At 39.8% G+C, this 27,942-nt stretch overlaps 1 pseudogene; it reads left to right on the top strand.

Annotated features, from left to right (window-relative positions):
- Positions 1 to 13,045: 13,045 nt before the first annotated feature.
- On the top strand, positions 13,046 to 26,293 carry LOC129048852 (uncharacterized; annotated as a pseudogene).
- Positions 26,294 to 27,942: the final 1,649 nt, after the last annotated feature.

The following is a 27,942-nucleotide window of genomic DNA, read 5'->3' as shown; positions in this document are numbered from 1 at the left end:
AAATAAGCACAACTCCTTCCAGACATTGGACAAAGTTAGTGCAGGACTCTCAACATTGACAAGTGAAAAAATAAAGTGAATATAATAATTGCTCTGATTTTCTGCATGAAGAAACTTTCCATACCATGGTAGGGAGAGAGATTTATTCTGATATTGCTGAATTCATAAGACAAAAACCAGAATTTGAGGGCACTGAGACAGCTGGAATTAGTGAGAACAATAAAGGGGATAGCTCTCCAGAGACAGAGTTCCAGAAATCTGCAAGTATCCTAAATTTGTTGTCCAATACTAAGCTGTACCTTTATAGGTTGAAGTTTGAAAAGTACAGTCAAGGACTAGCCAGGTAGTTGTAAGCTGTGTGATTACCAGGGCTCACACAATGCTGGGAGACATTCAAGTTCCAATCAGCTAGAATGCAGAGACTTCCATGAATACTTGGGGGATAGAATAGAGACCTCCAGAAAGGTTATTAATAATGTCAATTATTATTATTAATGCTTTAATAATCTGTTAATAATAAACAAATTATTAGTAAAGCATACCCCCAATTAATAACAACTATAAACTTTCTCATGCTGTTTGACTCTGCATCCCCACTCAACTCTCATGTTTTTTTTATTTTTTATTTTTTATTTTTTTATTTTTTTTAGTATTTATTGATCATTCTTGGGTGTTTCTCAGAGAGGGGGATGTGGCAGGGTCATAGGATAATAGTGGAGAGAAGGTCAGCAGATAAACACGTGAACAAAGGTCTCTGGTTTTCCTAGGCAGAGGTCCCTGCGGCCTTCCGCAGTGTTTGTGTCCTTGGGTACTTGAGATTAGGGAGTGGTGATGACTCTTAATGAGCATGCTGCCTTCAAGCATCTGTTTAACAAAGCACATCTTGCACCGCCCTTAATCCATTTAACCCTGAGTTGACACAGCACATATTTCAGAGAGCACGGGGTTGGGGGTAAGGTTATAGATTAACAGCATCCCAAGGCAGAAGAATTTTTCTTAGTACAGAACAAAATGGAGTCTCCTATGTCTACTTCTTTCTACACAGACACAGTAACAATCTGATCTCTCTTTCTTTTCCCCGCATTTTCCCCTTTTCTTTTCGACAAAACTGCCATCATCATCATGGCCCATTCTCGATGGTCACTGTCTCTTTGGAGCTGTTGGGTACACCTGCAGAAAGGCTGTCACTTCACACTTGGAAGATTGCACAACGGCCAGGCAGAGGCGCTCCTCACTTCCCAGAAGGGGTGTGGCCGGGCAGAGGCGCTCCTCACTTCCCAGACGGGGTGGCAGCCAGGCAGAGGCTGTAATCTTAGCACTTTGGGAGGCAAAGGCAGGAGGCTGGGAGGTGGAGGTTGTAGCAAGCCGAGATCACACCACTGCACTCCAGCCTGGGCAACAGTGAGCATTGAGTAAGCGAGACTCCGTCTGCAATCCCAGCACCTCCGGAGGCCGAGGCGGGCAGATCACTCGAGGTCAGGAGCTCGAGACCAGCCCGGCCAACACGGTGAAACCCCATCTCCACGAAAAATACAAAAACCAGTCAGGCGTGGAAGGGCGTGCCTGCAATCCCAGGCACTGGGCAGGCAAGGCAGGAGAATCATGGGAGCCCAAGGCAGGGAGGTTGCAGTGAGCCGAGATCACGGCAGTACAGTCCAGCCTCGGCAACAGAGGGAGACCGTCGAAAGAAAGGAAGGAAGGAAGAAAAGAAAGAAGGAAGGAAGGAAGGAAGGAAGGAACTCAAGTCTCATGTTGAATTGTAATCCCTAATGATGGGGGAGGGACCTGGTGGGAGGTGATTGGATCACGGGAGTGGACTCTCCCTTTGCTGTTCACATAATAGTGAGTTCTCACAAGATCTGGTTGTTTGAAAGTGTGTAGCACTTCCCCCTTCACTCTCTCCTCCTCCTGCTTCCACTACATAAGACATGCTGGCTTCCCCTTCACCTTCTGCCATGATTGTAAGTTTCCTGAGGCCTCCCCAGCCATGCCTCTTGTAGAGCCTGTGAAACTGTGAGTCAATTAAACCTCTTTTCTTTATAAACTACCCAGTGTCAGGTAGTTCTTTATGGCAATGTGAAAAGGGACTAATACACCCTCCCTATCATGTCTTTGTAAAAGTCTCAAAAGAATCAAATTGGTCTTTAAGTTTAATTTCCTGCAAGAAATAAAATGGAATATCTTGTGAAAAAAGAAAAATTTGAGCACTCAATCAAATAAAAATCATAATGTCCAGCATCTAATCCAAAATTACTATACATACCAACAAACAGAAAAATCACAATAACAAATAGCCAGGAGAAAAATTAATAAAAAAAGACCTGTAAATTATAGAGATTACAATAAAAGAGAAGTGCTTTAGAATATGCATTATAAATGTGCATAAGAATTTCAAGAAATACATGGACACAAAGAGTATAAAAATATAAAAAAGGATCAAGTAGAACTTCTAGAGATAAAAGCTACAATATATGAAATGAATAAATCACTGTCTATGAATAACAACACATTAAGTTTTGCAGAAGAAAATGTTAGTAAACTGGAATGTGGAAATAGAATCTCTCTAATCTGAAGCAAAGAGTAGGAAAAAAGTCTGGAAACATTAATAAAGCATCAGTGGGACAGTATGAAGTAGTCTAAAATGTAATCTGAGTCCAAAAAGAAGAGAGCATGAATTTAAAACATATTTGTATAAATCATTGGAATTTCCAAATTTGATAAAAGTATAAACCCACAGATCCAAACAGCCTAACTAGCCACAAGCTGGATGAAGAAAAATCAAACTACACCAAAGCATAACTTAATTAGGTTGCTAAAAATGAGTAAGAAAGAGAACATTTTAACAGCAGAGGGGGAAAAGGACTCATTATCACAAAGATAAGGATAATTGCAGACTTCTCATAAGACATTATGTGAGCCAGAAGACAGTCATAAGACATCATTAGAGTACTTGAAGGCAAAATCTGTCAACATGGGATCCACATCCTTCGAAAATACTAATCAAAACTTAAGGTAAAATAAAGATGTATTCAGACAACAGACAAAAAGGTCTGAGAAAATTCAGTACCAGAAAAAATCAATACAATGAATATCAAAGGAAGTTCTTCATGTTAACAGAAAATGAAAAAACCTTGCTGAGACGTATTAATGAAGGCCTAAATAAATTAAAAGATATGTTCTGTTAATGGATTAGAATACTTAATATTGTTAAGCTAGCAATTCTTCCCTTATAGACCTATAAATTCAATACCCTCCTAATCAAAATTCAAGAAGGTCTTTTAGGATTGGATATACTGACATGCTAATTCTAAAATTTACATGAAATAAAGACTTAGAATGGCCAAATCAATTTTGGTAATGAAGAAAAATAATATAGACATGTGCTACTATAAAGCTATTATACATTTTAATGATAAAAATTAATAACAAGATACAAACCAAAGAAACAGGAAATTTCCAGTCAAGTATTAAGATAAAATGCATCAATTATTTCAGTAGCCACAGCAGTGGCCTTTCAGCTCTTTATTTCCTTTCTCCTGGTTTAATTCATGTTCTTACTAAAGATAAAAGTATATCTCTCTTGAAATCCTTTCCACAGAGTATTGCAAGTTTACAGGATCAGGACTCAGAATCAAGAAAAATAAGGGTTGTGGAAAATGGCAAATTTTAAAAACAGTTAATTTAAACTAAGTTCAACTACAGATTTTTAATGGTCATTGTGAACACCTGAGATGATTCTTCCTGAATCTGTTTCATGCTCTATGATCCAATTTACTGTGTAATGTAAGAATTACACATCACTGTTAGACTGTTAGAACTGTTGATTTGCTCCTGACTTTGCATATAGTATTCAGTATTATTATTTTACAACCTCAAATATAGAAATACCTATTATAACTGTTATAACAATGATTGAAGCCCTTTGAGGCTTCTCTTACATTTACAAGTGGGTTTAATTTGATTTTATAAATATAAATTACCTTTAATAGTTGGATGTATGTTTTCTCAATAGATAGCAGTTTTTGCAGCAATGCTATTATAGTACACTTACAAATTGCTCATTATTGATTACCCATTTCTTTATCATTGACTGAAAAAATCACGTCTGAATATTCTTTAATCTTTTATTATCATTACTTTTCTTATACTATTTGATATATAGGATGAGTGAAGAGTAGATTTTAGAGGATAAAGGGGACAGAAATATATGATACACAAATTTAGCTTAGTGTGAAGTCTTCCTTTTGCTTCAGTAAGTCTAAGGAAAAAAACAAAAATACTGGATCAATACTTCTTAAAAAAATAAATCATTTTGAGGGGGAGGAGCCAAGATGGCCGAATAGGAACAGCTCCAGTCTACAGCTCCCAGCGCGAGCGACGCAGAAGACGGGTGATTTCTGCATTTCCATCTGAGGTACCGTGTTCATCTCACTAGGGAGTGCCAGACAGTGGGCGCAGGTCAGTGGGTGAGCACACCGTGCGCCAGCCGAAGCAGGGGCGAGGCATTGCCTCACTTGGGAAGCACAAGGGGTCAGGGAGTTCCCCTTCCAGGGGTGACAGACGGCACCTGGAAAATCGGGCCACTCCCACCCGAATACTGTGCTTTTCCGACGGGCTTAGGAAACGGTGCCCCAGGAGAGTATAGCCCGCACCTGGCTCAGAGGGTCCTACGCCCACGGAGTCTCGCTGATTGCTAGCACAGCAGTCTGAGATCAAACAGCAAGTCGGCAGCGAGGCTGGGGGAGGGGTGCCCGCCATTGCCCAGGCTCGCTTAGGTAAACAAAGCAGCCTGGAAGCTTGAACTGGGTGGAGCCCACCACAGCTCAAGGAGGCCTGCCTGCCTCTGTAGGCTCCACCTCTGGGGGCAGGACACAGACAAACAAAAAGACAGCAGTAACCTCTGCAGACTTAAATGTCCCTGTCTGACAGCTGTGAGGAGAGCAGTGGTTCTCCCAGCACGCAGCTGGAGATCTGAGAACGGGCTGACTGCCTCCTCAAGTGGGTCCCTGACCCCTGACCCCTGAGCAGCCTAACTGGGAGGCACCCCCCAGCAGGGGCAGACTGACACCTCACACGGCCGGACAGGTACTCCAACAGACCTGCAGCTGAGGGTTCTGTCTGTTAGAAGGAAAACTAACAGAAAGGACATCCACACCAAAAACCCATCTGTACATCACCATCATCAAAGACCAAAAGTAGATAAAACCACAAAGATGGGGAAAAAACAGAGCAGAAAAACTGGAAACTCTAAAAACCAGAGTACCTCTCCTCCTCCAAAGGAACGCAGTTACTCACCAGCAACGGAACAAAGCTGGACGGAGAATGACTTTGATGAGCTGAGAGAAGAAGGCTTCAGACGATCAAATTACTCCGAGCTACGAGAGGATATTCAAACCAAAGGCAAAGAAGTTGAAAACTTTGAAAAAAATTTAGAAGAATGTATAACTAGAATAACCAATACAGAGAAGTGCTTAAAGGAGCTGATGGAGCTGAAAACCAAGGCTCGAGAACTACGTGAAGAATGCAGAAGCCTCAGGAGCCGATGCGATCAAATGGAAGAAAGGGTATCAGCCCTGGAAGATGAAATGAATGAAATGAAGCGAGAAGGGAAGTTTAGAGAAAAAAGAATAAAAAGAAACGAGCAAAGCCTCCAAGAAATGTGGGACTATGTGAAAAGACCAAATCTACGTCTGATTGGTGTACCTGAAAGTGACAGGGAGAATGGAACCAAGTTGGAAAACACTCTGCAGGATATTATCCAGGAGAACTTCCCCAATCTAGCAAGGCAGGCCAACATTCAGATTCAGGAAATACAGAGAACGCCACAAAGATACTCCTCGAGAAGAGCAACTCCAAGACACATAATTGTCAGATTCACCAAAGTTGAAATGAAGGAAAAAATGTTAAGGGCAGCCAGAGAGAAAGGTCGGGTTACCATCAAAGGGAAGCCCATCAGACTAACAGCGGATCTCTCGGCAGAAACCCTACAAGCCAGAAGAGAGTGGGGGCCAATATTCAACATTCTTAAAGAAAAGAATTTTCAACCCAGAATTTCATATCCTGCCAAACTAAGCTTCATAAGTGAAGGAGAAATAAAATACTTTACAGACAAGCAAATGCTGAGAGATTTTGTCACCACCAGGCCTGCCCTAAAAGAGCTCCTGAAGGAAGCGCTAAACATGGAAAGGCACAACCGGTACCAGCCACTGCAAAATCATACTGAAATGTAAAGACCATCGAGACTAGGAAGAGACTGCACCAACTAACGAGCAAAATATCCAGCTAACATCATAATGACAGAATCACATACACACATAACAATATTAACTTTAAATGTAAATGGACTAAATGCTCCAATTAAAAGACACAGACTGGCAAACTGGATAAAGACTCAAGACCCATCAGTGTGCTGTATTCAGGAAACCCGTCTTACGTGCAGAGACACACATAGCCTCAAAATAAAAGGATGGAGGAAGATCTACCAAGCAAATGGAAAACAAAAAAAGGCAGGGGTTGCAATCCTAGTCTCTGATAAAACAGACTTTAAACCAACAAAGATCAAAAGAGACAAAGAAGGCCATTACATAATGGTAAAGGGATCAATTCAACAAGAAGAGCTAACTATCCTAAATATATATGCACCCAATATAAAGATCAAAAGAGACAAAGAAGGCCATTACATAATGGTAAAGGGATCAATTCAACAAGAAGAGCTAACTATCCTAAATATATATGCACCCAATACAGGAGCACCCAGATTCATAAAGCAAGTCCTGAGTGACCTACAAAGAGACTTAGACTCCCACACATTAATAATGGGAGACTTTAACACCCCACTATCAACATTAGACAGATCAACGAGACAGAAAGTCAACAAGGATACCCAGGAATTGAACTCAGCTCTGCACCAAGCAGACCTAATAGACATCTACAGAACTCTCCACCCCAAATCAACAGAATATACATTTTTTTCAGCACCACACCACACCTATTCCAAAATTGACCATATACTTGGAAGTAAAGCTCTCCTCAATAAATGTAAAAGAACAGAAATTGTAACAAACTGTCTCTCAGATCACAGTGCAATCAAGCTAGAACTCAGGATTAAGAATCTCACTCAAAACCGCTCAACTACGTGGAAACTGAACAACCTGCTCCTGAATGACTACTGGGTACATAACGAAATGAAGGCAGAAATAAAGATGTTCTTTGAAACCAACGAGAACCAAGACACAACATACCAGAATCTCTGGGATGCATTCAAAGCAGTGTGTAGAGGGAAATTTATAGCACTAAATGCCCACAAGAGAAAGCAGGAAAGATCCAAAATTGACACCCTAACATCACAATTAAAAGAACTAGAAAAGCAAGAGCAAACACATTCAAAAGCTAGCAGAAGGCAAGAAATAACTAAAATCAGAGCAGAACTGAAGGAAATAGAGACACAAAAAACCCTTCAAAAAATAAATGAATCCAGGAGCTGGTTTTTTGAAAGGATCAACAAAATTGATAGACCGCTAGCAAGATTAATAAAGAAAAAAAGAGAGAAGAATCAAATAGATGCAATAAAAAATGATAAAGGGGATATCACCACCGATCCCACAGAAATACAAACTACCATCAGAGAATATTACAAACACCTCTATGCAAATAAACTAGAAAATCTAGAAGAAATGGATAAATTCCTCAACACATACACCCTCCCAAGACTAAACCAGGAAGAAGTTGAATCTCTGAATAGACCAATAACAGGAGCTGAAATTGTGGCAATAATCAATAGCTTACCAACCAAAAAAAGTCCAGGTCCAGATGGATTCACAGCCGAATTCTACCAGAGGTACAAGGAGGAGCTGGTACCATTCCTTCTGAAACTATTCCAATCAATAGAAAAAGAGGGAATCCTCCCTAACTCATTTTATGAGGCCAGCATCATCCTGATACCAAAGCCTGGCAGAGACACAACAAAAAAAGAGAATTTTAGACCAATATCCTTGATGAACATTGATGCAAAAATCCTCAATAAAATACTGGCAAATCGAATCCAGCAGCACATCAAAAAGCTTATCCACCATGATCAAGTGGGCTTCATCCCTGGGATGCAAGGCTGGTTCAATATACGCAAATCAATAAATGTAATCCAGCATATAAACAGAACGAAAGACAAAAACCACATGATTATCTCAATAGATGCAGAAAAGGCCTTTGACAAAATTCAACAACCCTTCATGCTAAAAACTCTCAATAAATTAGGAATTGATGGGACGTATCTCAAAATAATAAGAGCTATTTATGACAAACCCACAGCCAATATCATACTGAATGGGCAAAAACTGGAAGCATTCCCTTTGAAAACTGGCACAAGACAGGGATGCCCTCTCTCACCACTTCTATTCAACATAGTGTTGGAAGTTCTGGCCAGGGCAATTAGGCAGGAGAAGGAAATAAAGGGTATTCAATTAGGAAAAGAGGAAGTCAAATTGTCCCTGTTTGCAGATGACATGATAGTATATCTAGAAAACCCCATTGTATCAGCCCAAAATCTCCTTAAGCTGATAAGCAACTTCAGCAAAGTCTCAGGATACAAAATCAATGTGCAAAAATCACAAGCATTCTTATACATCAATAACAGACAAACAGAGAGCCAAATCATGAGTGAACTCCCATTCACAATTGCTTCAAAGAGAATAAAATACCTAGGAATCCAACTTACAAGGGATGTGAAAGACCTCTTCAAGGAAAACTACAAACCACTGCTCAAGGAAATAAAAGCAGATACAAACAAATGGAAGAACATTCCATGCTCATGGGTAGGAAGAATCAATATCATGAAAATGGCCATCCTTCCCAAGGTAATTTACAGATTCAATGCCATCCCCATCAAACTACCAATGACTTTCTTCACAGAATTGGAAAAAACTACTTTAAAGTTCATATGGAACCAAAAAAGAGCCCGCATCGCCAAGTCAATCCTAAGCCAAAAGAACAAAGCTGGAGGCATCACACTACCTGACTTCAAACTATACTACAAGGCTACAGTAACCAAAACAGCATGGTACTGGTACCAAAACAGAGATATAGATCAATGGAACAGAATAGAGCCGTCAGAAATAATGCCACATATCTACAAGTATCTGATCTTTGACAAACCTGACAAAAACAAGAAATGGGGAAAGGATTCCCTATTTAATAAATGGTGCTGGGAAAACTGGCTAGCCATATGTAGAAAGCTGAAACTGGATCCCTTCCTTACACCTTATACAAAAATCAATTCAAGATGGATTAAAGACTTAAATGTTAGACCTAAAACCATAAAAACCCTAGAAGAAAACCTAGGCATTACCATTCAGGACATAGGCATGGGCAAGGACTTCAAGTCTAAAACACCAAAAGCAATGGCAACAAAAGCCAAAATTGACAAATGGGATCTAATTAAACTCAAGAGCTTCTGCACAGCAAAAGAAACTACCATCAGAGTGAACAGGCAACCTACAAAATGGGAGAAAATTTTCGCAACCTACTCATCTGACAAAGGGCTAATATCCAGAATCTACAATGAACTCCAACAAATTTACAAGAAAAAAACAAACAACCCCATCAAAAAGTGGGCAAAGGACATGAACAGACACTTCTCAAAAGAAGACATTTATGCAGCCAAAAAACACATGAAAAAATGCTCACCATCACTGGCTATCAGAGAAATGCAAATCAAAACCACAATGAGATACCATCTCACACCAGTTAGAATGGCAATCATTAAAAAGTCAGGAAACAACAGGTGCTGGAGAGGATGTGGAGAAATAGGAACACTTTTACACTGTTGGTGGGACTGTAAACTAGTTCAACCCTTGTGGAAGTCAGTGTGGCGATTCCTCAGGGATCTAGAACTAGAAATTCCATTCGACCCAGCCATCCCATTACTGGGTATATACCCAAAGGAGTATAAATCAGGCTGCTATAAAGACACATGCACACGTATGTTTATTGCGGCATTATTCACAATAGCAAAGACTTGGAACCAACCCAAATGTCCAACAATGATAGACTGGATTAAGAAAATGTGGCACATATACACCATGGAATACTATGCAGCCATAAAAAATGATGAGTTCACGTCCTTTGTAGGGACATGGATGAAATTGGAAATCATCATTCTCAGTAAACTATCGCAAGAACAAAAAACCAAACACCGCATATTCTCACTCATAGGTGGGAATTGAACAATGAGAACACATGGACACAGGAAGGGGAACATCACACTCTGGGGACTGTTGTGGGGTGGGGGGAGGGGGGAGGGATAGCATTGGGAGATATACCTAATGCTAGATGACGAGTTGGTGGGTGCAGTGCACCAGCATGGCACATGTATACATATGTAACTTACCTGCACATTGTGCACATGTACCATAAAACCTAAAGTATAATAATAATAATAATAATAATAAAAGAAAAAAAAAAAAAAGAAATTAAAAAAAAAAAAAAAAATCATTTTTAGTCCCAAGCATACTGACTCTACCTGAATAGCTTGGACTACTTATAGTTAGAAGTTATCAGTAATATCACCTTATATACTCAAGACCTTATGACTTGTTTTTATTCTTATTATTCACAGAGCAAATTGATGGTTAACCACTGTCACTAATTGCCAGAGCCCTTGCACTCAGACATGTACATACCAGCCAATACAAAGGCAATTCTTGGCCTAACTTCAACCTAGTAGAGCAGCCACTTGCAATCATTAAGCAGACAGAGAATCAAATTGCCTCTATGTCTTATTAATACAAGTTGAGATGATCTAAAGCAAAGGAATTGGTGTTGGTGAGGACCTATCTCTTGAAGATTTGAAGGAGAAGATTTATGGTGTGTGCTGTTGGTAAATTGTTGCTATATTTTCAAAACAAACCTATCCTTTGGTGCTATGAATGTGTTTACAGTGAAGACTAATGGCAGAGCACACATTTTTAAATAACTTTTTGATGTTTTTGTATATAGAATGTATGGGAGCTTGCCATTCAATCTGGTCAGTAGCATTCTAAAATTATCTGATTGCATGCACCTGTGTTACACTACATTGGCTTATAGTCTTTTTCTTGTTCCCTACTATGTTTCTTCTGTCCTAAAAATCTTCTCAGATAGCCAGCTGAGAGCTATTACCCAAACCGAAAACAATCCCAGTCTCCAAATATACATCAAAGCCACTAAGCAACCCACATTGAGTTTTTCCTAAACACAAAATTGATTTATATCATATGCGTGCCCAGCTGATTACTTGTAGGAGGATTATCCTTTCCAACTGACTCCAGGTGCCTGTTCTGCCACGTCATTCTCAATATGACATCTGTAGAAGTTAAATACTCCTCTCTTAAGAGAAAAAGATCCACTACTTTGTCCCAACTGCATATTACTATTGACAATGGAAAACTGTGTCCTACAGTTGGAATCTCATTTTACCTAACTCACAATGGCTGGAAAATAGGTTTGAGGGAAGATGACTCCATTTTTAGAGAATCTTAGATTATTCTGGTATTAAATTTGAAACAGTAATATTATAAATTCCCACCTCTAAAACTTCACTGAAGTTAATGAAAATTACTGATTTTCAGGGTAGTGCAGCTTCTTTGTGTCCCATGTGGGCATTACTCTTAGTACAGTTAATTAAAAATCAGAATTCTGTGGACACGCTTATCTGTTTCTTTTCCTGCACATTTAAAAGTATAATAACAGCTTATGTGCTCAAATTAAGACTTATGTTAATATTTAGCTTATTTTATTATTTTATTTTTACTTTGTTATTTGCTTTTATATTGTTTAATAATTATTTATATGTCACCTATCAGTATCACTCACCATTCTTTTTATATCGCCTACCAGTGTCAATCTTCATTTTGTGATTGCAAGTATTAATAATACCTGTAGTCTTTGTAAGAGCCTATAAGGTAGATACTATTGTAATTTTTATAGATGAAGAAACTGAGGCAACACAATGATAAGCTACCCACAGCTAGTAAGTTGTGGGGAATTTAATCATGTATGTGAAGAATAATTAACTTGGCCAGGTGCAGTGGCTCAAACCTGTACTCCCAGCACTTTGGGAGGCCAAAGTGGGTGGATCGCCTGAGCTCATGAGTTTGAGACCATCCTCAGCAACATGGCGAAATCTTGTCTCTACAAAAAATACAAAAATAAGCCAGGTGTGGTGGTGTATGCCTATAAGCCCAGCTACTTGGGAGGCTGAAGTGGGAGGATGGCTTAAGCCAAGGAGGTGGAGGTTGCATTGAGCCAAGATCATACCCCTGCATTCTAGCCTGGGTGACAGAGCAAGACATCGTCTCAAAAATTAGATAAATAGATTAAAAAAAAACTATTTTTCTTGTAAATGTAGCAAAAGAAGGCAAAGTGTTCACAGACATTTTCCTACTGCTTTACATCCTAATCACTTATAGATAGAACCTAGAATAACCAAATAAAGAATAAATTTAAAATTGCATGATATGAAATAAATGAGGCAGCCTTTTCTACAAGTTGAAATCATAATATTTTGCATGAATTGACTAAAATATTTGCATTAGCTTTTTACAACTAAAAATGTACTAATCTTAGGTTGCTTATATAAGTGTTAACCTTAAAAAGTTTATGTATGCACTAATTTAAACCAACAGAAGGCATTCTCAGGCCACTTAAAATAATCTCAAGGCAACATATCAGGATATAAGTTAGGATATTTTACAAAATCCAAGACAGAACAAAGAATCAGGAGATGTAAGGACTTCTAGGATTTAGTATGAGTTCTGGCTTTTATTATGAGTTAGAGAGGAAGCCATTGAAGGATTTTGCCCAGTTATAGCAGTTAATTCTCTTCCCTTGCATTGTAAAACCCTAAAATTGAGAGATTCTCAGCAATTACCAATGATTTTGTAATTTCATCAATGCAAAACCCCACTACTAGAGTTAATGCACTATAGTCAATCTCTCTTCTGTGAGGGAGGGCTGTCAGGGAGTGGGATGTGGTGTTGCCTGGGAATCCCTAAAGAAGACAGAGAGGCACAAAATGATGGAGAAGGGCACCAGAGAAACAATCTCATCAAACTACAATTACTTTATTCTTCAGCTGACGGTTTTGTCTGCCTTTCAGACTTTGGGTAATGAAGCTAATGAGTAGCTGTTGGGGTTTTACTATCCATTTCCTCATTCTGGAACCCTCAATTCTTGGAGGATATCCCACCCCGTTATTCCTAAAGCCTCTTTCTTGGTTTCTTCTCTCCTTCCATTCCTCACTTTCCTCTCTCTGTGTGATGTTCTTTTGGCTTAACTGCCAGGAGCATCTGCTGCAGGTCTCAGGCTGAGAGTGGGCAGGTGGGCACAGACTGATAGAGAAGTCTGAGATCATGACATTCCTTCAGTATTCCAGGAAAAGTTCTTGTAATAGGATAATAGAACAAAACCAAGTACTTTTGGGGACCTCTTCATTGTGAAATATTTTCTTATCTGGATTCAGAGGTTATGCTCTTTGAGTGAGAAAGGAAGGGGAAAAGAGCTTTTATTTAGCTCTTGTGCTAGGCAGAGCTCTAAGGTGACACTCACTGATCCCTTGTGATTCTCTCCCCTCAAGTGTGGATGAAACCAGTGTGTAAGATGGGATACAAGTCCTGTGTGTAGGTACTGATTAGTTGACTTTCAGTTTAGAAAAAAACTCATTATTCTGGATGAACCTCACCTCTTCATGTGAATGCTTTATGAGAGGATTAAAGCACTAGAGACTCTGACTCTCCTGCTGGTCTCAAAGCAAAAGTACATTGTCATGAGTCCTCAACTTAAAGGAAATTAATTCCACCACATTCACATGAAAGAAAATCAGAAGCTTTAGACAAGGCCACAGCCCCAGCCAACTCCCTGATGACAGACAAGATCCTGAACCAAGGACCCATATCCACTGGGCCAAGACTCTTGAACCATGGAAACTGAAATATAATGAATGTGTATTGTGTTAAGACTATAAGTTTGTTTAACTGATTATACAGCAATACAAAAGTAATACAGATACCTTCAAATGAAGGCCAATACTGACCTCACTGGGGCTACAACAAAGCACTTTACATCCAAAGGCAGAGAGGGACACAGCAATGCAGAATTCCAGCACACTTAAGAGGAGCACCATGCCATCCATACCCTAGGAGAAAACTCATAACAAAGGAATGTGAGAAATGGAGATGACAAGTGAAAACATTTACCAGTAACCACAATGTCATAAGAGAAAAAGCACTGGCTGGGAGTCAGGAAACCTGCCTCCCAATGGCAGCCATTCCCTTGACCAATTCTTGATCTGCTGAAGTAACTTCTCACTTTTTTCACTGATAAAATAATCACAAACATTTATTCCCTAGTTCAGTATCTCCCAGTGCTATTGTGTGCATGGAAGATGAAAGTGCTTTAAAAAGTTAGGAAGGTAGTATAAAGAAAATTGTCATCATATCCTATTGAGTACTAGAAACTCATATCATTGAGAAAATATTATGATTCCATATCTTAGTGATTGTAAGCAGAGTAATGGTCCCCCAGGGAGGTCTGCATCCTAGTCCCCTAATCCTCAGCTTCTGGGGATTAGAATGCAGACCTCCCTGGGGGACCATTGTTCTTTTTGCACAGCAAAAAGGATTAAATTTGCAGCTGAAATCAAGGTTGCTTATTAGCTGGAATAAGAGAATTTTCCTGGATTATTCAGGTGCGTTCAAAGTAATGACAGAATCCTTATAAGTGGAAGCAAGAGGCAGAATATATTCAAGAGAGTTTTGAAGATGCTGCATTGCTTGATTTGAAGGTGGAGGATGGGATGACAAACCAAGAAACATAGGCAGCCTACAGAAGCCAGAAGAGGCAATAAAACTTATTGTTGCCTAAGCCTTCAGAAAGGAGTATGGCCTTGACAACACTCTGATTTTAGCCCAGTGAGGCCCACTTTGAACTTCTGACCTCCAGAAACAGAAGATAACCAAACTGTATTGTCTTGAGACACTAAATGATTGCATATGGTTCTGCCTAATGATTTGTAGTGATTTGTTACGGTAAAAATAAGAAGCTAATACAATGAACATCAAGTAGGTCAGTCTTTAATCCATCTGCCCAGAGCACTGGCTTTAGGTCTAGTCTTCAGCCAAGATACATAGTCAAAATTTGGAGAACAATTGGGCAGTACACTCATTTCTAATAATTTTACCCCAGATTGATGCAGCGATTATCTGGTTTAAATATTCTCTCTTTTTCTCTCCATGGTTAGGGATAGTCCCTCTGTTTTGGAAGAGCCAATAGACCAAGAATTCAGGATATGAATAATGCAGATTTAAGGAGTCCTTGAGAATATTTGCATTCATTGCTTTTTTTATTTTCTTGTGCCTTCAACAGCTGTAGTGGCCTCCGTGTTTCAAACGTTGTTGTAGGCACAGAATATAAAGCGGCAAACTAAACAGACAATTCCCCTGTCTTCAAGGATGTTACCATGGAGAAGGGTACACTAGAAGATGGCAAGCTTTCCGTAAAGGCCAGATAATGTACATTTTAGGTTTTGCAGACCGTAAGGTCTCTGGCACACATATTCAAACCTGTTATTATAACACAAAAGCAGCAATACACAATATGTAAATAAATGGGTTCATTACATTTCAATAAAACTTTATTTACAAAAACAAATACAGGGCTGGACTTCCAAAAAACGTAGCATGTATATAGACCTGTGGACTGATTGTGCAGGTGCCCAGGCAAGAATAGACCCATTGCTTCAAATCCCAGGAAGCCCTTATGGAGGTCCCCTGCTATATAAACAGACATAAAAGTGTTTACACAATTAACAGGAATTCATCATGGACTCTGGGAAAGGTGATTGAAATGAATGCAGAACCAGCTGTGTAATTTATAGACTCTTGTTAAAATTACATCTATATCTTAGCTTGAGCTATACGAAACTGCTGTCTTTCTAGGTTAAGCATAGTTGATCATTGGCAATTTCATATGGTTCTGCCTAATGATTCTGGGTGGTAGACTCTAACTACTTTTTTCTAGAGCTCAACTTTTTCTAGCCTCTTTAATAATTTTATGCTTTCCAGCATTTCTATCTTTTTCTTCCAGGAGAACCGAAGTTCCTTTGTGGTAGGGAACTATTCTCTTTCTTATGTCTACCGGGGTGCCAACCCTGGGATGGGGCATACACTATGGGCTCATAGACCTGTGGACTGAATGTAAAGGTGCCCAGGCAAGAAGAGACACATTGCTTCAAATTCCAGAAAGCTCTTATGGAAGTCCCCTGCTATGAGAACACGCATAAAAGTGTTCACACAGTTAACAGGAATTCATCATGGCCTCTGGGAAAGGTGATTGAGATGAATGCAGAACCAGCTACGTAATTTACAGAGTGTCTTGTTTAAAATTTTTAAAAATAATTTCAAGATAGCAACAGCAGAGCATTAAATCAAGCACAGGGCTCTTTTAACTCTGAAGTCCTGAGTAACTGTACAGGTCCCATGCCCACGAAATCAGCCCTATGAACCTGGCCAATTCCAGATTTTGTCTCTATCATTGTGCCATTAAAGTCTATGAATGAAGAGAGCCTCATAAACTAAAAGTAAGGTTCTTCTTCAGGATAACAATAGCAAATAAGAGGGAAATTAGAGACAAGAAGTTCTACAATTGAATCTTGCTTTTGCCAATTTGTAACTGAGTGACACTGGGAAAATTTGTCAAATTCTCAAAAGAAACTTTCTTTTCTTATTTTGAGTGAGTGGCAAGAAATAAAATTACTTACTTTAAAAAGCATTAGATATCTCAAAGGAAGTAAATTAGTTTCGCAAAGACACCTCAAGTGGTTATTTTGGTGTGACTACGTAGCCCTCAAGACTATGTGGGATTAGCTAGAAATGAAGTAAACAGAATGCAATTGATTCTGTCTAGTAAGTTAGGAAGAGTGTTGAGTTTCCACATACACATGAGGGAGGGGCACAGTGAGGAAAAGAACTAAGCAGCAAGGCGAAAGGCTGAAAGTTCATAGAGAGGAAAAGTAACTGAAAATTTGGTGGTGTTGAAAATGACCAAAAGGCTTTTTAATAATAAAGATTTGGCTGGGCGTGGTGGCTCACACCTGTAATCCCAGCACTTTAGGAGGCCAAGGTGGGTGGATCACCTGAGGTCAGGAGTTGAAGACCAGCCTGGCCAACACAGAGAAACCCCGTCTCCACCAAAAATACAAAAATTAGCCAGGTGTGGTGGCACATGCCTATAATTCCAGCTACTTGGGATGCTGAGGCAGGAGAATCACTTGAACCCAGGAGGTGGAGGTTGCAATGAACAGAGATTGTGCCACTGCACTCCAGCCTGGGTGACAAGAGTGAAACTCCATCTCTAACAATAATAATAATAATTATAAAGATTAAATTGTGCATTTTAGTCTGCTGTGATGTGCTGCAAGAACTCTTCCCCCCACACTTACCCAATGGCCCAAAACATCAAGAAGTTTTATTACTTACAAAATATTGTGTAAGTGGCAATTTTCAGAATAAAGCAATTGAGATAGCATTGAAATAAGGACAATTGGTACAAAAAAAGTAGTAAAATTCAGAATGGAGATTGAGAATTTTTCAGGTGCCACATGTTGAGGATAAAAGTGGTTAACGTTGCAAGAACATCCAAAGATGTGGGAAAAGATACTGAGTTACCACTTATAAAATACTGTTCAAGACAATTTTACTCTATTATTCCAGAATAGGGACTAACATCTTTTTTTTTTTTTTTTTTCTGAGACGGAGTCTCGCTCTTTCGCCCAGGCCAGACTGCAGTGGTGCTATCTTGGCTCACTGCAAGCTCCGCTTCCCAGGTTCACGCCATTTTCCTGCCTCAGCCTCCCGAGTAGCTGGAACTACAGGCGCCCGCCACCATGCCTGTAGCTAACTGGAATGGTATTAAAACTGTTTGAGGACACTGAAAGATAAAGCTTCCAAATTCCTGATAAGAAGTAATTCTTATATAGTATTAATATTTAATACAATAAACAAAAAATGCACTAAAATAATTCTCACTGAAAATATGTTTAAAAAGTCATAAAATAAAATAGCAGCACATAAAATTTAGTTCCCAATTATTTGATAACTAGAATATACTACTTCATCTGAATCCATCAATGGGGCAATTATTTTTCATTTAGCCAAAATAGCTAGTCAAGTTGGTTGGACTCTCTCTACCTTATAATATTCCATTATTAGAGTTTATTTCCTTTACAAATTTTATCTCAGATAATTCAAAAATTATATCTTAATATAAAGAAACTGGACTAATAAAATAGCTCAATAAACTTCTTTAGTTTCCAAATACCCAGACATAGAGATGATTCATGTTATCTAAATCACCATTGGAAAAAAAAAAGCAGTAGAGCAAATCATCCATCATGTGACATAAAATACATCATGAACATTTGGGATGTTCCTTCAACTCTGCAAAGATTTTTAATATTGAAATATTCTAATATATATAATAAATAAATTTAAGAAAAATGTTACCTGTTAATTGCTACTCATGTTTTCAGTGTTGATAGGATAGGACATTTAATACAATCCAACATTATTAGTGACTTAAACATTATGGGTAAAATATAAATAATTATACTTTCTGTAACATGATAGAACATCTGTCTCAGTCTACAAGTCTTTATCATGTTTAATGATTCAAAAAAAGTAGGACCATCTTATTAAAGTCAAAATCAAGATAAACATGTAGACTATTATATATTACTATTTGGGGTATATTAACCAAAATAATTATATAAGAAAAATAGTTGAAACAAATGGCTAAAACTACTGTTATTTAAGTATGAATAACATATATTGCAAACATCCAAGAATATAAACTAAAAAGTACCATAAACTCTAAAAAATTCAGTAAAGCACCTTGGAAAAACGTTATATACAGAAATTAGATATACATATTAGAAGTGTATATGTATGTTTGTATATTTGAAAATAGGATTGAATAAAGGGACTTCATTTACCACAGGAAAAAATATGTATATAGTATCTCAGAGGAAAAAACTTTACAAAGAATGTCAAACATAAATAGGAATAGAACTGAAGAGGCCAAGGATAATAGAAACTTACAGCTGGCTCTTGGTGCTGGTACTTATACTGTAAAAGGGAGAAAAGAGAGGCACTTTGCAGGTGATGTTTGGAAAAAAAGGTTGAAAGAATAATGGAAGGTAGCAGCAAAAAAAGGTTTTACCAATTTACTGCATTTACCAATCTAGTTCAATGCCTACAAGAGTCTGAGTGATCTCAGTGGACAAACACAGCTCCTGCAGTTCTTGGTAATCTACTGAACACATGTGGAAGGCTAAAACCATGTAAGCTGGTTTTCAATGTGATCTTGAAAAGAAAATGGACATGAAAGCAGAAACCTAGGTAGTTACATGTATGTGATTCTGATAATAGAGTGACTCTATTTGAACCCTGATCCTGTACCAAACAGTTGTGATCTTGAGCAAGTTACTTAACCTCTCTTCATCCATAAAATGAAGATAATGAGAAATCCTCCCTCAAAAGTTTGTGGTGATGATGTGAAATATAAAGTACACATAAAAAGCACTTAGCAGAATGTCCAGATCATAGTAAGAGTTTAATAAAAAGCTATTATTGACATTGGTAATATATATTATATATATTGGAGATATATATATATATATTTTGCAACTTTCCAGAGACGGAACAGCGTTTGCTGTCTGTTATGGTTAATATTGAGTGTCAACTTGATTGAATTGAAGGATGCAAAGTATTGTTCCTGGGTGTGTCTGTGAGGGTGTTGACAAAGGAGATTAACATTTGAGTTGGTGGACTAGGAAAGGGAGACCCATCCTCAATCAATCAGCTGCCAGCATAGCCAGAATAAAAGGAGGCAGAAAAACATGGAAAGACTAGACTCATTTAGTCTTCTGGTCTTAATAAACTACCCTTTATGTATACATCTATCCTATTAGTTCTATCCCTCTCGAGAACCCTGACTATCCTATTAGTTCTATCCCTCTAGAGAACCCTGACTAATACAGATTTTGGTACCAGGAGTGGATCTAGAAAGACAGAATATTAAGGATGGAGTTCTTTTTTTGGTTTTGCTCCTAAATTCACTGGACAAAGTGATGAAAGAAATTATGAACTCAGGGATTCTAACTCTAAGCTTCAGAAGCAGATACTGAGCCTCAAATCTTCTAAGATTGCCCTGAGTGAGAGTCTTATCTTCTGTAGAGAAAGAGCTGAAATTGTGGACAATCAGATACAAGCTTTTATCATGTGATTTGCTGATCTGCAACAAAAGGTGCACACATAGACTCACCAAGTGTCTACTGTTAAAGCGAGAGCATTGATTGAAAAAGAATGGGACCCTGCAACTTGGAATGGGGATGTGCAGTAGGACCTTGATGAAGCTGGGGACACTGAGCTTGTAAACTCTCAGGAGACTTTTTTTTTGCCAGAAAAAACAGCTTCCCCATCACCAGTAGTGGCAACATCCCCTCCCTAACCCACACTGCCATCAGCCTTTTCACCTTTGTCTGAAGAGATAAACCCTGTGCTGCCAAATGCAACAGTGATGGTTGCGGGAAGTCAGGGACCGCAAATGGAGGGACCAGCTGAAGCCATGGCAGAAGAATGTGGATTGTGAAGATTTCATGGACATTTATTAGTTCCCCAAATTAATACTTTTATAATTTCTTATGCCTGTCTTTACTGCAATCTCTAAACGTAAATTGTAAAGATTTCATGGACACTTATCACTTCCTCAATCAATACCCTTGTGATTTCCTATGCCCGTCTTTACTTTCATCTCTTAATCCTGTCAGCTGAGGAAGATGCAAGTTGCCTCAGGACCCTGTAATAATTGCATTAACTGCACAAATTGTACAGCATGTGTGTTTAAACAATATGAAATCTGGACACCTTGAAAAAAGAACAGGATAACAGCAATTGTTCAGGGAATAAGAGAGATAACCTTAAACTCTGACCGCCGGTGAGCCGGGCAGAACAGAGCCGTATTTCTCTTCTTTCAAAAGCAAATGGGAGAAATATCGCTGAATTCTTTTTCTCAGCAAGGAACATCCCTGGGAAAGAGAATACGCACCTGGGGGTATAGGCCTATTAACGGCCCCCCTAGGTGTGTGCCCGTCTCTTATGGTCAAGGCTGTAGGGGTGAAATAGACCCCAGTCTCCCATAGCACTCCCAGGCTTATTAGGAAGAGGAAATTCCTGCCTAATAAATTTTTGGTCAGACCAGTTGCTCTCAAAACCCTGTCTCCTGATAAGATGTTATCAATGACCATGGTGGCTGAAACTTCATTAGCAATTTTAATTTCACCCCAGTACTGTGGTCTTGTGATCTTGCCCTGCCTCCACTTGCCTTGTGATATTCTGTTACCTTGTAAAGTACTTGATGTCTGTGACCCACACCTATTCGCATACTCCCTCCCTTTTCGAAACTCCCTAATAAAAACTTACTGGTTTTTGCAGCTTGTGGGGCATCAAGGAACCTACCGACATGTGATGTCTCCCCCGGATGCCCAGCTTTAAAATTTCTCTCTTTTGTACTCTGTCCCTTTATTTCTCAAGCCAGCCGATGCTTAGGGAAAACAGAAAAGAACCTACGTGACTATCGGGGCAGGTTCCCTGATAGTGATGGCCTCTTCTCAGGCAGTTGTCAAGCAAGACAATGTTGATTCTCCTCAGGACCCACCCCCAAGGTCCCTGTTTGCTTCTAGACCTGTAACTAAAGTCCCAGCAGGCCCCTAGAGGTGAGGTTCAGAATGCGATCCACAAGAAGGTGTGCAACACTTGAAAAGAACTGCTTGAGTTTTCTAATTTATATAAGCAGAAATCTGGAAAACAGGCATGGGAATGAATATTAAGGGTGTGGGATAATGGTGGAAGAACATAGAGTTGGATCAGGCTGAATTCACTGATTTGGGCCCTCTAAGCAGGGATTCTGCATTTAATGTTGCAGCTTGCGGAGTTAAAATAGTTCTAGTTTATTTGCTTGGTTAGCTGAAATATGGATTAAAAGATGGCCCACTGTGGGTGAGCTGAAAATGCCTGATCTCCTTGGTTTAATGTAGAGGAAGGGATCCAAAGGCTTAGGCAGATTGCGATGAAGGAGTAGATTAGTCACTTTAAGCCTATTCATCCCAGCTAGGAGGGTTCAGAAGATATACCCTTGACCAGTACTTTGTGAAATAGATTTCAGAGGGCAGCACTTGCATCCTTGAAGAGCTCCGTGATTGCCCTTCTCTATATGCCAGGTCTTACAGTAGGAACTGCAGTCACTCAACTACCAAATGTAAATGCAATAAAAATAATTGGATCCAGAGATGGCAGGGGCCAAATGGCAGCACTCAGCCATCAAAGAAAAGGTGGGCACAGCTACCATAATGGACAGAAGAGGCAAGGCAGCAATCAGAATAGTCTGACTTGTGTAGAGCTCTGGCATTGGCTAATTAATTACAGTGTTCCTAGAAGTGAAATTGACAGGAAGCTTACCGAATTCTTACTTAATTTATATAAGCAGAAAACTTCCAGGTCGAGTGGACAAAACACTAATTTGAATTATAAAAACAGAGAATCACAGCCCCACTATCAATTTCCAGTCATATGCCATTTTACAGACCCAGAACCCCTTGAATGAAAAGGAGGCCAGGTCCTCTTAAAGAAGGATCCCACTATGCTACTGACAATTTATGCTGTTAATCTTTCTCCCATCCTTCCTCAAGGAGACCTCTGGCCTTTTACCAGGTAACTGGATTGGGGAAAGAAAGAAAAAATGATCAGACCTTTTGGGAACTACTGGACACTGACTCTGAGCTGACACTGATTCCAGGGGACCCAAAACATCATTGTGATCCTCCAGTTACAGTAGGGGCTTATGGAGGTCATGTAATTAATGGAGCTTTAGCTCAGGTTCAACTTACAGTGGCTCCAGTGCGTCCCCACACTCATCCTGCATTCATTTCCCCAGTGCCAGAATGCATAATTGGCATAGACATGCTTAGCAGCTGTCAGGACCCCCATATTGGCCCCCTGACTCGTAGAGTGAAGGCTACTATGGTGGAAAAGGCCAAATGGAAGCCATTAGAGCTGCCTCTACATAGAAAAGCAGTAAATCAAAAACAATATCCCATCCCTGAAGGGATTGCAGACATTAGTGCCACCATCAAGGACTTAAAAGATGCAAGGGTGATGATTCCCACCACATCCCCATTCAACTCTCCCATTTGGCCAGTGCAGAAGACAGATGGATCTTGGAGAATGACAGTGGATTATCATGAGCTTAACCAAGTAGTGACTCCAACTGCAGCTGCTGTACCAGATGTGGTTTCATTGCTTGAGCAAATTAACCCATCTTCTGGTACGTGGTAAGCAGCCATTGATTTGGTAAATGCCTTTTTCTCCATTCCTGTCTATAAGGCCCACCAGAAGCAATTTACCTTCAGCTGGCAAGACCAGCAATGTACCTTTACTGTCGTATCTCAGGGGTATATCAGCTCTCTTCTGGCTTTGTGTGATGACCTTGTTCAGGGAGATCTTGATCACTTTTCCCTTCCACAAAATATCACACTGGTCCATTATATTGATGCCATTATACTGATGGGATCCAGTGAGCAAGAAGTAGCAAGCACACTGGACTTATTGGTAAGACATTTGCATGCCAGAGGATGGGAAATAAATATGACTAAAATTCAGGGACCTTCTACCTCAGTAAAATTTCTATGGGGGTAAGTGGTGTGGGGCCTGTCAAGATATTCCTTCTAAGGTGAAGGATAAGTTGCTGTATTTGCCCCCACCCCCTACAACCAAGAAAGAGTCACAATGCCTAGTGGGCTTATTTGGGTTTTGGAGGCCACACATTCCTTACCTGGGTGTGTTACTCGACCCATTAATCAAGACACCTGAAAGGCTTCCAGTTTTGAGTGGGGTCCAGGACAGGAGAAGGCTCTGCAACAGGTCCAAGCTGCTCTACAAGTTGCTCTGTCACTTGGGCCATAGAACCGAGCAGATCTAATTGTGCTTGAGGTGTCAGTGGCAGAGATGGATGCTGTTAGGAGCCTTTGGAAGTCCCCCATAGATGAATCACAGTAGAGGCCTCTAGGATTTTGGAGGAAGGCCCTGCCATCTTCTGCAGATAACTACTTTCCTTTTTAGAAACAGCTCTTTCCCTATTACTGGACTTTGGCAGAAACTGAACGGTTGGCTATGGGTCATCAAGTCACCATGCGACCTGAACTACCTATCATGAATTGAATGCTTTCTGACTTGTCTAGCCATAAAGTGGGGCATGCAGAGCAGCATTCCATCATCAAATGGAAGTGGCATATACGTGATTGGGCTTGAGCAACTCCTGAGGGCACAAGTAAGTTATAGGAGGAAGTGGCTCAAATGCTCATGATCCCCATTCCTGCCACACTGCCTTCTCTCCCCCAGCCTGCACCGATGGTCTCATGGGGAGTTCCCCATGATCAATTAACAGAGGAAGAGAAGACAAGGGCCCTGTTTACAGATGGCTCTGCACGATATGCAGGCACCACCTCAAAGTGGACAGCTGCAGCACTACAGCCCCTTCCTAGGACATCCCTGAAGGACAGCGGTGAAGGAAAATCTTCCCAGTGGGCAGAATGTCGAGCAGTGCACCTCGTTGTGCACTTTGCTTGGAAGGAGAAATGGCCAGATGTGCAATTATATACTGATTCATGGGCTATAGCCAATGGTTTGGCTGAGTGGTCAGGGACTTGGAAGAAGCATGATAGGAAAATTGGCAACAAATAAATTTTGGGAAGAGGTATGTGAATGGACCTCTTTGAGTGGTCAAAAACTGTGAAGATATTTGTATTTCATGTGAGTGCTTACCAAAGGGTGACCTCAGCAGAGGAGGATTTTAATAATCAAGTGAACAGGATGACTCGTTCTGTGGACACCAGTCAGCCTCTTTCTCCAGCTACCCCTGTCATTGCCCAGTGAGTCCATGAACGAAGTGGCCATGGTGGCGGGGGTGGAGGATATGCATGGGCTCAGAAACATGGACTTCCATTCACTGATCTGGCTATGGCCACTGCTGAGTGCCTAATTTGCCAGCAGCAAAGACCAGCACTGAGCCCTCAACATGGCACCATTCCTCGGAGTGATCAGACAGACTTGGTGGCAGGTTGATTATATTGGACCTCTTCCATCATGGAAAGGGCAGCGGTTTTTCCTCACCAGAATAGACACTTACTTTGGATATGGGTTTGCCTATCCTGCATGCAATGCTTCTGGCAAGACTACCATCCAAGGACTCATGGAATGCCTTATCCACCATCACGGTATTCCACATAGCATTGCCTCTGACCAAGGCACTCACTTGTTGGCTAAAGAAATGTGGCAGTGGGCTCATTCTCATGGAATTCACTGGTCTTACCATGTTTCCCATCATCCTGAAGCAGCTGGATTGATAGAATGGTGGAATGTCCTTTTGAAGTCACAATTACAACACCAACTAGGTGACAATACTTTTCAGGGCTGGGGCAATGTTCTCCAGAAGGCTGTGCATGCTCTGAATCAGTGTCTAACATAAGGTACTGTTTCTCCTATAGCCTAGATTTGTGGGTCCAGAAATCAAGGGGCATAAGTGGAAGTGGCACCACTTACCATCACCCCTAGTGACCTACTAGCAAAATTTTTGCTTCCTGTTTCCACAACCCTATGTTCTGCTGGCCTAGAGGTCTTAGTTCCAGAGGAAGGAACGTTGCCGCCGGGAGACACAACAATTTCATTAAGCTGGAAGTTAAGATTGCCACCTGGCCACTTTGGGCTCCTCTTACCTCTAAGTCAACCAGCTAAGAAGGGGGTTACAGTGTTGGCTAGGGTGACTGACCTGGACTATCAAGATAAAATTAGTCTACTACTCCACAATGGAGGTAAGGAAGTATGTGTAGAATACAGGAGATCCCTTAGGGTGTCTCTTAGTATTACCATGCTCTAGGATTAAGGTCAATGGGAAACTACAACAACCCAATCCGGGCAGGACTACAAATGGCCCAGACTAGACCTTCTGGAATGAAGGTTTTGGTCACTCCACCAGGAAAAAAAAAACACAACCTGCTGAGGTGCTTACTGAAGGCAAAGGGAATACAGAATTGGTGGTAGAAGAAGGCTGTCATCAACACCAGCTACAACCATGTGATCAGTTGCAGAAATGAAGACTGTAATTGTCATGAGTATTTCCTCCTTCTTTTGTTAAGAACATGTTTGTGCATGTATACATTTGTACTAAGAAAATGTCTTCATTTTATTTTCTTTCTTTTTTCTTTATCATGTGGCATAAGATTTATTAACTTCATATCAGCATTTAAATGTTGTTAACTTTATGTAATAGCATTTGGATTGGGGATTGGTGCGTTTTGGGTTGTACAAAAAATAGCTGCATTGTGTAAGACATAATTTTGGCCTTTTGTCTTTATTTTCTTTATTTGAAAATTATGTATGATTTCAGGAGATGTGTATGGGTTCACGTTGACAAGGGGTGGACTCTTGATGGTTAATATCGAATGTTAACTTGATTGGATTGAAGGATGCAAAGTATCATTCCTGGGTGTGACTATGAAGGGGTTGCCAAGGGAGATTAACACTTGGAAGGCAGATCCACCCTCAATCTGGGAGGGCACAATCTACTCAGCTGCCAGCGTGGCCAGAATAAAAGTAGGCAGAAGAACATAGAAACACTAGACTGGTTTAGTCTTCTGGCCTACATCTTTCTCCCGTGCTGCATGTTTCCTACCCTCGAACATCAGATTTCAAGTTCTTCAGCTTTGGGACTCAGACTGGCTTCCTTGCCCCTCAGCTTGCAGATGGCCTATTGTGGGACCTCTCCTTGTGATTGTGTGACTCAATACTCCCTAATAAACTTCCCTTTATATATATACACATCTATCCTATTAGTTATGTCCCTCTAGAGAACCCTGACTAATACACTCTCCTTCAAATCTTGCACTTCCGCTGTACACGAGTGAAGGGGAGCAAAAATTAAGCTCTATTACAAAACTCTAAGCTATCTCATTCTCAGTTTTAGAAATAAGTGGAAGCCCTATAATACTAGAATAGATTCCCTGATTCTAACATAAACCCGCCTCATAAATTTTATTTTTCTTTTGTCAATAGATAAAACTTGGCATTTTATTCTCAATTTTACTTTCAACTTGCATCAAAACTCTCTTGTGTTTTCTCTTGGGAGAAGGTTTTCAAACTTAAATTCCAATTCTAATTTTAATTTAATATTAATCATAGTTGCTGTTATTAAACTTATGAAACAAAATGTATCAAATAACAATTTAATTTTCTAAGGTAACAATTTCCTGAGGTTTGATAGTCAATAGACTCTATATTAGAAACTGCCTGTGTACCAGCCACATCTCCTCTTTTTCCTTGCTAACAAAACCATCATTTTCTTCAGTTTTTCCTGAGCTAAAAGGTAGTGTAGACTCCTCCCAGCTACAGAGGTAAATCTTAATTAGTCTAAGCCAGTAATAATGGCAAGTCCATTACCCTTACTGATAGTTGATTTGGGCATATGTATATAAAATATTTATCAAAAATGAGATGTGTCTACCATCTCCCCTCTCATATAGTCTGCTAGCAGTCCTTGATGAAATCCTTACACCACCAAATTAAGCAATTCTGGAAATGATAAGCCCCTAATCTTGTTGTGAAACAATCAGTGCTTTCATTGCTTAAGTCATTCCAGTTTGGATCTTTGGCAATGTGTTGCTGTAATATATCCTAACTGACTTATATAAAGTATTTAATCTGCCTAGCTTTAAGTTTTATATTATTATTACTATTTTAAATATGAGAAAATTGAGTTTAAAAAGGTTAGATACCATTCTCAAATTTACAGAATTACAAGATAGAGTTA

This window comes from Pongo abelii, chromosome 9 (genome assembly GCF_028885655.2).
Source record: "Pongo abelii isolate AG06213 chromosome 9, NHGRI_mPonAbe1-v2.0_pri, whole genome shotgun sequence".
Classification (NCBI taxonomy): domain Eukaryota; kingdom Metazoa; phylum Chordata; class Mammalia; order Primates; family Hominidae; genus Pongo; species Pongo abelii.
Note: the sequence above shows the minus strand (reverse complement) of the source record. Positions and strands in the feature narration are given on the sequence as shown.